The 13,893-nt window shown below is 40.6% G+C and overlaps 1 protein-coding gene across 4 annotated transcripts in view; it reads right to left on the reverse strand.

The window, feature by feature from the left end:
• Nucleotides 1-13,893, reverse strand: part of LOC118392243 (sodium/potassium/calcium exchanger 2-like) — a 192,808-nt gene that overhangs the window by 159,404 nt on the left and 19,511 nt on the right. The window lies entirely within an intron of this gene.

Consider the following 13,893-nt stretch of genomic DNA (forward strand, 5'->3'; position numbering starts at 1 on the left):
CTCACGCAATTGCATAGCCTATAGAAACATTGCGCAACATGAGCTCATGGGCTTTCATGAAGTGGTTTATTAGATTTTCGAATACATTTGCATTGATGTCAGAGTGATTAGAGGGACAATAGAGTGCTGAGTTCCAGGCAGTTAGCAAGTTCGGTAGGCTACTAATGACCAGCTGCAGCATCAGAGCTTGGAGAAGCCTAATTACCATGACTAAATGGTCATGTGGAATTTGACTGCCTTCATGACTCATGACTGCCAGTGTGGCGGAATACGGTCACCGCAACAGTCCTAGTCCTTAAGATGGAACAAAAGGGAATGATACACCGTCTCAAATTCATAGACAGCTCTAGATGCAAGGACTGTCGGTCCATGACATTAACATGATAGTTTTAAACATATTTAAAACCTTACATTGTAAGTTATGAAAAGGGCATTTTCCCTAAGGTCATGAGGAAGTTATACAATTTTCAAGAATCAAATGGGTAAATATCAAGAATTGAAATTGGACAGATTCCTGGATCCCAAGCTGTGACCAAAAGCACTAATTCCTTCAAACCTTGATACCTACAACAGGGTGACGTCAATTCCAATTGAATGCAGTCAATTCAGTAAGTAAACTGATCATTTAAAAAATAACATCTATTTGCAATGACTTCTCAATAAATAGAAAAGGAGAATTGATGTGAGGGAAATGTTGCTGCTTATAGTCAGTTGGTTGATGAATCCATAATCAGAATGCCTCGCTTGACATTTTTATCCAAGTTTTCTATTGGACTGCCCAATGTAAATTTAGCAAAACCCATTGCATTCAACTAACCATTTCCAATGCATCGCATTCATTGAAAACTAAGACTGATGATTCATAATTTTCACTGGTTTTGAAATACCCATAGATTAGTTACAAATGCCCAGTTTATAAGATCAACCATAGCACTCCCAGGTTCTTCTGCTCCCACACTCTCTGTGGCACACAATGTTCTCATTAGCATCCTGTAGGTGTTACAGCTTTTTCCAAACCTCATGATCACAGCAAAAGTCGCCTCGCCTGAGCCTGTCTATTGCCATGGCGATGGCAGAATGACAATCACCAACTGAAGGCTCAGTACTGTCTGAGTTTTCACAATGTGCCCCCCTCCTTCTGCTCTCCCTGTTTGTTTTATGCTTTTCGCAGCACTGTGTGAGACAACACACTGTCATGCTATTGCTTCAGGGATTCCTCACCCCATGTGCACTATTATTACCAGATGTTCGTGTTACTGCATGTCAAAGGTAATTGACCTTGTGCTACAAGAGAGGATGCCTTAATCATTCTCCACTAGATATTTGTCTAGTTACTGGGCTAAGGCCTACTACAGTCCTACCTCTGATAAATGCTTGAGGGGATTTATGCTTTTATGCAAATGTTGTCTAAAAGGATGTCTAAGACAAAGACAAAGTTCATTAAGACTTTACATAAGGAATACAAGCAATATGGCACGAAGTAAATGTGATCCACACATTCTGAGCATGTGTGGATCATGTTCTTTGCATGCTACTCAGGATAATGGTGCTTGTTAAATTAAGTTAGATCAATGTCTGCAAGATCACATATGATAGTATTCTACATAACAGAACCTAATATAATAGTTTAGTTACTGTAAGACAAAAACTCGCTGCCTTTTTCACTCATGTGGCTAAAACTCAACAGCGTGCCACTAGGCAAAATACAAAGAGACTGTGCTACAGTTTGTTGACACCATCTGCTCTAAAAATTGTTTATTGTACATAATTGAAAACAACACTGTATAACTCGAGATGATCTCGAGCATATCCCCATGAAACTGACTGAGATCAAATGGTTGGTATGCAGATGCCGCATAGAAACTAATCTATGCTATTACAGTGCCCTCCACTAATATTGGCACCCTTGGTAAATATGAGCAAAAATGTCTTTGCTGTTTATCCTCATTCAAAATATTCACAAAAAGTAACCTTTAATTGAAGTAAAATGATTGAAAAAAATAAAGGAGCGTGTGCCACAATTTTTGCCACCCCTAGAAATTCTTAGGAATAAAATCTACCTGAAGTATATTCCCATTCATATTTTATGTTCTTAATTTCACCTGAGCGATTAGGAATACTTATGTGGTAATTCATGACATCCTGTTTCACTAGGGTATAAATATGAGGTGACACACAGGCCGAGTTCCCATAGTCATCCATCACTATGGGAAAGACACGAGAATTCCAGTAATGATGTGAGACAAAAGGTTGTTGAGCTGCACAAATCAGGAAATGGCTATAAGAAAATAGCTCAACGGTTGAAAATGCCCATTTCCACTATCGGGGCAATAATTAAGAAGTCTAAAGCAACTGGAGATGTTAACAATCGGCCTGGAAGAGGACGTGTGTCTATATTGACCCCACGCACAGTGAGGAGGATGGTTAGAGTGGCCAAAAAATCTGCAAGAATCACAGCTGGTGAATTGCAGACGTTAGTTGGGTTTTGGGGTCAGAAAGTCTCCAAAACTATGATCAGACGCCACCGACATAACCACAAGTTGTTTGGGAGGGTTGCCATAAAAAAGCCTTTACAACAAACTGTGTAATGGTAATGCTGTTTAATCAGCTTCTTGACATGCCACACCTGTCAGGAGGATGGATTATTTTAGCAAAGGAGAAATGTTCACTAACAGGGATGTAAATAAATTTGTGCAAAACATTTTAGAGAAAGAAGCTTTCTGTACATGTGGAAAATGTTACACTCTACATGCTGTGTTTATCTTTTTGCTTGGTAGTACACACACACACACACACACACACACACACACACACACACACACACACACACACACACACACACACACACACACACACACACACACACGTTCAAAAGTTTGGAGTCAATTATGTCCTTGTTTTTTTTAAGAAATCAAATTTTTTGTCCATTTAAAAAAAACATCAAATTTATCAGAAACACTGTGTAGACATTGTTAATGCTGTAAATGACTATTGTAGCTGGAAATGGCAGATTTTTTTTATGGAACATAGGCGTACAGAGGCCCATTATCAGCAACCATCACTCCTGTGTTCCAATGGCACTTTGTGTTAGCTAATCCAAGTTGATCATTTCTAAAGGTTAATTGATCATTAGAAAACCCTTTTGCAATTATGCTAGCACAGTTGAAAACTGTTTTTCTGATTAAAGAAGCAATAAAACTGGCCTTCTTTAGACTAGTTGAGTATCTGGAGCATCAGCATTTATGGGTTCACTCAAAGTGGCCAGAAACAAAGACCTTTCTTCTGAAACTCGTCAATCTATTCTTGTTCTGAGAAATGAAGGCTATTCCATTCGAGAAATTGCCAAGAAACGGAAGATCTGGTAGACCGCTGTGTACTACTCCCTTCCCAGAACTGAGCAAACTGTCTCTAAGGCCCAGGTGCACAACTGAGCAAGAAGACAAGTACATTAAGAGTGTCTAGTTTGAGAAACAGATGCCTAACAAGTCTTCAACAGGCAGCTTTATTAAATAGTACCCGCAAAACACTGGTGTTTAACGAAGCTGCCAGTTGAGGACTTGAATTTAAAATGGATTGAATTGTGATATTTCTTGTCACGGGTCCACTACACAATACCCCATGATGTTAAAGTGGAAAACTATGTTTTCCTGAGTATTTACAGATTAATTACAAATTAAAAACTGAAATATATCTTGAGTAAATAAGCAATTCAACCCTTTTGTTATGGACAGTCTAAGATCAGAAGTAAAAATGTGCTTACCAAGTCATATAATAAGTTGCATGGACTTGCTCTGTGTGCATACAAAATATATGTTTGGGGAAAGTCATTAAGAACTGAGGAGTATTTTTGTTTAAAATATAAATGGAATGGTGCTAAGCACAAGCAAAATCCTAAAGGAAAACCTTGTTCAGTCTGCTTCCACCAGACATTGGGAGATTAATTCACTTTTCAGCAGGACAATAACCTAAAACACAAGGCCAAATCTACACTGGAGTAGACAGTGAATGTTCGTGAGTTGAAAAGAACAATGGTCACAATCCAGGTGTGGAAAGCTCATAGAGACATAAATCCTCTTAGGGAGGCTGCGAATTTTCGCAGCTTTTTGTTAAAAATCGCGCAACATTTCAGCGCTCTGCTACTCATGCCAGGAATATAGTATATGCATATGATTAGTATGTGTGGATAGAAAACACGCAGACGTTTCTAAAACTGGTTAATTCACGGCTGTGACTATAACAGAACGTGCGTTTCATCGAAAAGTGCAGGAAAATCTGATCACTGAAAATGGAAAAATATATCCATGCGCCACTTCAACCAATTGTTAAAGGTGACCCAGATTAAATGAGGCCGAGGTTGCAATTACGTACAGCTTCCACACGATGTCAACAGTCTTGTCATTTGCCTAGGCTTTGTTTCTTGGTCAAACGAAGAAGAGACAGCCCTGTTCTTCCGGTCTCCGACCGGATATTTTGGTTGAGATTTACCCGGACATTATTTCCAGACGGACAGCTATAGAATATACATCGCCTCGTGATCAATTTGATCGCTTATTAACGTTTACTAATACCTAAAGTTGCATTACAAAAGTATTTCGAAGTGTTTTGTGAAAGTTTATCGTCGACTTTTTTAATTTAAAAAAATGACGTTACGTTAGAAAACGCTATTTTTTTCGTTGTTCACACAGTCTTCATAGATCGATATCTAGGCTATATATGGACCGATTTAATCGGAAAAAAAGACCCAATAGTGATTATGGGACATCTAGGAGTGCCAACAAAGAAGATGGTCAAAGGTAATGAATGTTTTATATTTTATTTGTGCGGTTTGTGTAGCGCCGACTATGCTAATTATTTTGTTTACGTCCCCTGCGGGTCTTTTGGGGTGTTACATGCTATCAGATAATAGCTTCTCATGCTTTCGCCGAAAAGCATTTGACAAATCTGACTTGGTGGATAGATTCACAACGAGTGTAGCTTTAATTCACTACCTTGAATGTGTATTTTAATGAAAGTTTAATGACAGTTTGAGTTTTATCAAAAACTATAGGTTGCGCTCTGAAACGCCGCTGAGTGATGTTCCTGCCAGGGAACTGTATTCTGCTACATCCTTAAGAAGTTAACCAGAAAGACTTACAGCTATATAATCTGCCAATGGTGCTTCTACAAAGTATTGGCTCAGGGGTGTGAATACTTACAGTACAAGTCAAAGTTTTGCACACACTTTTTATTTATTTGTACTATTTTCTACATTGTAGAATAATAGTGAAGTCATCAAAAACTATGAAATAACACATATGGAATCATGTAGTAACTAAAAAAGTGTTAAACAAATCCAAATATATTTTTGATTTTAGATTCTTCAAAGTAGTCACCCTTTGCCTTGATAACTCTTGGCATTCACTCAACCAGCTTAACCTGGAATGCTTTTCCAACAGTCTTGAAGGAGTTCCCACATATGCTGAGCACTTGTTGTGTGCTTTTCCATCACTCTGCAGTCCAACTCATCCCAAACCATCTCAATTGTGGAGGTCAGGATGCAGCACTCCATTACTATCCTTCTTGGTCAAATAGCCCTTACACAGCCTGGAGGTATGTTGGGTCATTTTCCTGTTGAAAGACAAATGATAGTCCTACTAAGCGCAAACCAGATGGGATGGTGTATCGCTGCAGAATGCTGTGGTAGACATGATGGTTAAGTGTGCCTTGAATTCTAAATAAAATCACTCAGAGTGTCACCAACAAATGCCCCCTCAGACCATCACGTGCCCTCCTCCATGCTTCACGGTGGGAACCACACCTACTCTGCATCTCACAAAGACACAGCGGTTGGAACCAAAAAATCTCACATTTGGACTCATCAGAACAAAGGACAGATTTCCACCGGTCTAATGTACTCTTGTTTCTTGGACCAAACAAGTTTTTTCTTCTTATTGGTGCCCTTTTGTAGTGGTTTCTTTGCAGCAATTCGACCATGAAGACCTGATTCACACAATAAGCACTTCTCAACGGCTGGCCATGCCTTCCGCCTGGCTACTCCAACCTCGGCCAACAGCTCCGCCCCCCCCGCAGCTCCTCACCCAAGCCTCTCCAGGTTCTCCTTTACCCAAATCCAGATTGCAGATGTTCTGAAAGAGCTGCAAAACCTGGTCCCGTACAAATCAGTTGGGCTTGACAATCTGGACCCTCTATTTCTGAAACTATCTGCCGCCATTGTCGCAACCCCTATTACCAGCCTGTTCAACCTCTCTTTCATATCGTCTGAGATCCCCAAGGATTGGAAAGCTGCCGCAGTCATCCCCCTCTTCAAAGGGGGAGACACCCTGGACCCAAACTGTTATAGACCTATATCCATCCTGCCCTGCCTATCTAAGGTCTTCGAAAGCCAAGTCAACAAACAGGTCACTGACCATCTCGAATCCCACCGTACCTTCTCCGCTGTGCAATCTGGTTTCCGAGCCGGTCACGGGTGCACCTCAGCCACACTGAAGGTACTAAACAATGTCATAACCGCCATCGATAAAAGACAGTACTGTGCAGCCGTCTTCATCGACCTCGCCAAGGCTTTCGACTCTGTCAATCACCATATTCTTATCGGCAGACTCTATAGCCTCGGTTTTTCGGATGACTGCCTTGCCTGGTTCACCAATTACTTTGCAGACAGAGTTCAGTGTGTCAAATCGGAGGGCATGCTGTCCGGTCCTCTGGCAGTCTCTATGGGGGTGCCACAGGGTTCAATTCTCGGGCCGACTTTTTTCTCTGTATATATCAATGATGTTGCTCTTGCTGCGGGCGATTCCCTGATCCACCTCTACGCAGACGACACCATTCTATATACTTTCGGCCCGTCATTGGACACTGTGCTATCTAACCTCCAAACGAGCTTCAATGCCATACAGCACTCCTTCCGTGGCCTCCAACTGCTCTAAAACCAAATGCATGCTTTTCAACCGATCGCTGCCTGCACCCGCATGCCCGACTAGCATCACCACCCTGGATGGTTCAGACCTTGAATATGTGGACATCTATAAGTACCTAGGTGTCTGGCTAGACTGCAAACTCTCCTTCCAGACTCACATCAAACATCTCCAATCGAAAATCAAATCAAGAGTCGGCTTTCTATTCCGCAACAAAGCCTCCTTCACTCACGCTGCCAAGCTTACCCTAGTAAAACTGACTATCCTACCGATCCTCGACTTCGGCGATGTCATCTACAAAATGGCTTCCAACACTCTACTCAGCAAACTGGATGCAGTCTATCACAGTGCCATCCGTTTTGTCACTAAAGCACCTTATACCACCCACCACTGCGACTTGTATGCTCTAGTCGGCTGGCCCTCACTACATATTCGTCGCCAGACCCACTGGCTCCAGGTCATCTACAAGTCCATGCTAGGTAAAGCTCCGCCTTATCTCAGTTCACTGGTCACGATGGCAACTCCCATCCGTAGCACGCGCTCCAGCAGGTGTATCTCACTGATCATCCCTAAAGCCAACACCTCATTTGGCCGCCTTTCGTTCCAGTACTCTGCTGCCTGTGACTGGAACGAATTGCAAAAATCGCTGAAGTTGGAGACTTTTATCTCCCTCACCAACGCCAGGTCGCAGTTGCAAATGAGAACTTGTTCTCAACTAGCCTACCTGGTTAAATAAAGGTGAAATATATATATATTTTTTTTAAGTCTCCTCTGAACAGTTGGATGTTGAGATGTGTCTGATGAATTCTATGAAGTATTTATTTCCTCTGCAGCAGTGGTAACGCTGGGTCTTCCTTTCCTGTGGCGGTCCTCATGAGAGGCAGTTTCACATAACGCTTGATGGTTTTTGCAACTGCACTTGAAGAAACTTTAAAAGTTTTCGAAATGTTCCATATTGACTGACCATGTCTTAAAGTAATGATGGACTGTCATTTATTTTTGCTTATTTGAGCTGTTCTTGGGCTTGGTCTTTTCCCAAATAGGGCTATCTTCTGTATACGACCCCTACCTTGTCACAACATAACTGATTGGCTCAAACGCAATAAGGAAAGAAATTGGACAAATTCACTTTTAACAAGGCACACCTGTTAATTGAAATGCATTCCTGGTGACTACCTCATGAAGCTGGTTGAGATTATGCCAAGAGTGAGCAAAGCTGTCATGAAGGCAAAGGGTGGCTACTTTGAAAAATCTCAAATATAAAATATATTTTGATTTGTTTAACACTTTTTTGGTTACTAAATGATTCCATATGTGTTATTTCATAGTTTTGATGTCTTCATTATTCGGAAATGTAGAAAATAGCTTTTAATAAATGTATAGTGGGGAGAACAAGTATTTGATACACTGCCGATTTTGCAGGTTTTCCTACTTACAAAGCATGTAGAGGTCTGTAATTTTTTTATCATTGGTACACTTCAACTGTGAGAGACAGAATCTAAAACAAAAATCCAGAAAATCACATTGTATGATTTTTAAGTAATTCATTTGCATTTTATTGCATGACATAAGTATTTGATACATCAGAAAAGCAGAACTTAATATTTGGTACAGAAACCTTTGTTTGCAATTACAGAGATTATAACGTTTCCTGTAGTTCTTGACCAGGTTTGCACACACTGCACCAGGGATTTTGGCCCACTCCTCCATACAGACCTTCTCCAGATCCTTCAGGTTTCGGGGTTGTCGCTGGGCAATACGGACTTTCAGCTCCCTCCAAAGATTTTCTATTGGGTTCAGGTCTGGAGACTGGATAGGCCACTCCAGGACCTTGAGATGCTTCTTTCCCTGGCTGTGTGTTTCGGGTCGTTGTCATGCTGGAAGACCAAGCCACGACCCATCTTCAATGCTCTTACTGAGGGAAGGAGGTTGTTGGCCAAGATCTCGCGATACATGGCCCCATCCATCCTCCCCTCAATATGGTGCAGTCGTCCTGTCCCCTTTGCAGAAAAGCATCTCCAAAGAATGATGTTTCCACCTGCATGCTTCACGGTTGGGATGGAGTTCTTGGGGTTGTACTCATCCTTCTTCTTCCTCCAAACACGGCGAGTGGAGTTTAGACCAAAAAGCTATATTTTTGTCTCATCAGACAACATGACCTTCTCCCATTCCTCCTCTGGATCATCCAGATGGTGATTGTCAAACTTCAGACGGGCCTGGACATGCGCTGGCTTGAGCAGGGGAACCTTGCATGAACTGCAGCATTTTAATCCATGACGGCGTAGTGTGTTACTAATGGTTTTCTTTGAGACTGTGGTCCCGGCTCTCTTCAGGTCATTGACCAGGTCCTGCCGTGTAGTTCTGGGCTGATCCCTCACCTTCCTCGTGGTCATTGATGCCCCACGAGGTGAGATCTTGCATGGAGCCCCAGACCGAGGGTGATTGACCGTCATCTTGAACTTCTTCAATTTTCGGATAATTGCGCCAACAGTTGTTGCCTTCTCACCAAGCTGCTAGCCTATTGTCCTGTAGGCCATCCCAGCCTTGTGCAGGTCTACAATTGTATCCCTGATGTCCTTACACAGCTCTCTGGTCTTGGCCATTGTGGAGATGTTGAAGTCTGTTTGATTGAGTGTGTGGACAGGTGTCTTTTATACAGCTAACGAGTTCAAACAGGTGCAGTTAATACAGGTAATGAGTGGAGAACAGGAGGGCTTCTTAAGAAAAACTAACAGGTCTGTGAGAGCCTGAATTCTTACTGGTTGGTAGGTGATCAAATGCTTATGTCATGCAATAAAATGCTAATTCATTCTTTAAAAATCATACAATGTGATTTTCTGGATTTTTGTTTTAGATTCCGTCTCTCACAGTTGAAGTGTACCTATGATAAAAAATTACAGACCTCTACATGCTTTGTAAGTAGGAAAACCTGCTAAATTGGCAGTGCATCAAATACTTGTTCTCCCCACTGTATGTAAATGAGATATTACTGTATTTCATTTTCATTTTACTGTAAAACATTTCCATTATGGGGTACTGTGTACATTATGGGGTACTGTGTACATTATAGGGTACTGGGTGACATTTAAAAAATAATTGATGAATTTTGAATGCAGGGTGTATCACAACAAAATGTGGAATAAGTCAAGGGATATGAATACTTTCTGAAGGCACTGTACACATAATTCTACAAAGAATAAGGACTCTCAAGTGTAAAATCATCGACATAAAGATATTTAGTCATAATGTCAGAATCTAACAATCCAACACAATATGGTCTGTAGCCAACAGGGCAGTGGTGGAGGCATTCCTCAGCCATGATAGGAGAGACTTAAACATGCCATGAGTGATAATTGAGCTGTGGGGATGAGAACAGAGACAAGCATGGTTGATCGACTCGTCTGTGTATCCACCTTTTTGGACTTGTTTTTCTATTATTTTCTCCAGTCGTCTCATGTATTGCATCTCAAGGTCAACTGAATCTCCTCTTTGCTCTGGCACTCCCTGTTGCATTCTTATTAGGTTTATTTAACTCACTAGTAGCAGCCAGAAGCCAAAATACATCACTATAGACACAACACACCCATTTTCAAGACCTTATATTTTGAAAGCTTTACTAGATTCTCACTTGGGAATGAACATACCAAGCACCTAGCCAACCTTGAATGTATGTGAATTCTAGAGTCTATTTGATGTTCAATTCCCAGTATTGTGTTGTGTGACCTCCAATGAAATATCCTTTATCTACTTAAAGTAAATCCTGATTTATTTAAAGCTTTATTACAGTACAGCTTTCTGGGATAATATCTCAAAAACTAATTTTCATCTCGTGTCACAAAGTAACCTAAATCCATCCGGATAATCTCAACAACAGTATCAAATTGCTATGGAATATATGCTCTGTGAAGTCAATGGATTCCTATAGATATAGATGTATCACAAGGAAGATACCAGTCATAATTTGTGAATAAACAAAAACAAATATTTTACAGCATAATTTAACCTGAGGGAGTATTTCAAGATTCTTAGAATTTCTTAATGAGAGCGACTGAAAGACAGATGGAGTAAGACCATTGTACCACAGTGGCAATTTTGTGTACAGAAACTGCTTCTCCTTGCAATGAGGCAATCATACTAATAATCATACTTTAAGGACTGATATCTAACATCTTTTGGATATCTTCATTTTTATATATATTTAAACCCATTTCAAAACAGACCTTCCTTTGACATTGTCAAATGAAATTTGGTTTGTAGAGTTTCCATATATTTCAAGGGATTGTTTGTCAAACTGGGACACAATTTGTCCAGCTTAACCTAGAATGACACTGTCATTTTTATTAATCCCACAGAGGAATACTGTGAGGCAGCTTGGGTGACACAGGCCAATGCCATCTCAACAGAAGAACACTAAGTCTGAAAATATCTGAGAAACTAAAATAAAGATAGATAAAATAAATGGTGACTATATTGGGCAATTTGTATGAAAATAAATTCAAAAAGGGTACATGGTGTGTTTTCATCAGACAATGTACAAAGAAAACAATCTCCATTTTCCATTTCCCTTTTTTCATTACTAGGATATATTTTTGACGTTGGTACCAACATTTATGTGATAACTACAGTGTGCATTTCTAGGATATACAATGCCTTCAGAAAGTATTCATATCCCTTGACTTATTCCACATTTTGTTGTGCTACAGCCTAAATTCAATATTGATTAAAGTAATAAGAATAATTATCACCCATCTACACACCATATTGGCAAACTGAAAACAATAACCCATAATGGCAAGCCATTTTCAAGTCTTGCCATAGATGTTATGTCAAATCTGTAACTAGGCACTCAGGAACATGCAACGCATCTCCAGCATATATTTGACTTTTGTGTTTTAGGTTAAAGTCCTGCAGAAAGGTTAATTTGTCTCCCTGTGTCTGCTGTAAAGCAGACTGAACAAGGTTTTCCTCTGGGATTTTGCCTGTGCATTGCTGTATTTCATTTATTTTTATCCTAAAAAATTCCCAGTCCTTAGCCGATGACAACCATAACATGATGCAGCTACCACCATGCTGGTACTCAGTGATGTGTTGTATTGGATTTAACCCAAACATAACACTTTGTATTCAGGACATAAATTAGTGCCTTATTGTAAACAGGAAGCATGTATAGGATTTTTAAAATTCTGTACAGGCTTCCTCCTTTTCACTTTTCATTTAGGTAAGTACTGTGGAGTAACTACAAGGTTGTTGATCCATCCTCAGTTTTACTCCCATCACTGCCATTAAACTCTGTAACTGTTTTAAAGTCACCATCAACCTCATGGTGAAATCCCTAAGTGGTTTCCTTCCTCTCCAGCAACTGAGTTAGGAAGGACGCCTGTATCATTGTAGTGACTGGGTGTATTGATACACCATCTAAAGTGTAATTAATAGGTTCACCATGCTCCAAGGTATATTAAATGTCTGCTTCTTTTTTTACGAGGCATCGGAAAACCTCTCTGGTCTTTGTGGTTGAATCTGTGTTTGAAATTCACTGCTCGACTGAGGAACCTGAGATGTATGTGTGGGGTACAGATATAAGGTAGTCATTCAAAAATAATGTTAAGCACGTTTATTTCCCAAAGAGTGAGTGATTTGTTAAGAAATATTTACTCCTGAACTTACACTATATATACAAAAGTATGTGGACACCGCTTCAAATTTGTGGATTTGGCTATTTCAGCCACACCGTTGCTGACAGGTGTATAAAATTGAGTACACAGCAATGCAATCTCCAAAGACAAACATTGGCAGTAGAATGGCCCATACTGAAGAGCTCAGTGACTTTCAACATGGCACCGTCATAGGATGCCACCTTTCCAACAAGTCCGTTCGTCAAATTTCTGCCTTGCTAGAGCTGCCCTGTTCAACTGTAAGTGCTGTTATTGTGAAGTCGAAATGTCTAGGAGCAACAACGTCTCAGCTGCAAAGTGGTAGGCCACACAAGCTCACAGAACGGAACTGCCGAGTGCTGAAGTGCGTAGGGCGTAAAAATCGACTGTCCTCAGTTGCAACACTCCCTACCGAGTTCCAAACTGCCTCCGGAAGCAACGTCAGCACCAGAAATGTTTGTCTGGGTTTTCATGCCCGAGCAGCCACACACAAGCCTAACATTACCATGTGCAAAGCCAAGCGTCGGCTGGAGTGGTGTAAAGCTCACTGGACTCTGGAGCAGTGAAAACGTGTTCTCTGGAGTGATGAATCACGCTTGACCATCTGGCATTCTGAGGGACAAATCTGGGTTTGGCGGATGCTAGGGGAGCCCTACCTGCCCGAAGGCATTGTGCCAACTGTAAACTTTGTTGGAAGAGGAATAATGGTCTGGAGCTGTTTTTCATGGTTTGGGCTAGGCCCCTTAGTTCCAGTAAAGGGAAATCTTAACACTAATGACATTCTAGACAATTCTGCGCTTCCAACTTTGTGGCAACAGTTTGGGGAAGGCCCTTTCCTGTTTCAGCATGACAATTTCCCCGTGCACAAAGCGAGGTCCATACAGAAATACTATTTTTGTACATATTCAAGATTTCTGGGATCTTTTATTTCAGCTCATGAAACACGGGACCAACACTTTACATTTAACATTTATTTTCAGTGTAACTTGTAATAATTTCGAAAAACCTAATTCCACTGTGACAATATGTGACAGAAAATCTCAATTTAATCCATTTTAAATTCAGGCTGCAGCATAACAAAATGTGGAAAAAGTCAATGGATGTGAAGCCACTGACATTGGAACCTAAATTGATTGAGAAATTCATCAAAAGCCATATGTTGGCCTTGTTCAGACTACCTTTAAAACAATCTATAGTGTAGTATGGGCTTAGTGTGTTGGAGTATTGTTTTAATTTCAAAACTTGCATTTTGAGGTTTGAGGATTGGTTTTTACTTGCACCATTGCATGTCCACCAAATCACCCGTAGAGGGAGTTCTGGGAGCTCTG

Source organism: Oncorhynchus keta, chromosome 13 (genome assembly GCF_023373465.1).
Source record: "Oncorhynchus keta strain PuntledgeMale-10-30-2019 chromosome 13, Oket_V2, whole genome shotgun sequence".
In the NCBI taxonomy this organism is placed as follows: domain Eukaryota; kingdom Metazoa; phylum Chordata; class Actinopteri; order Salmoniformes; family Salmonidae; genus Oncorhynchus; species Oncorhynchus keta.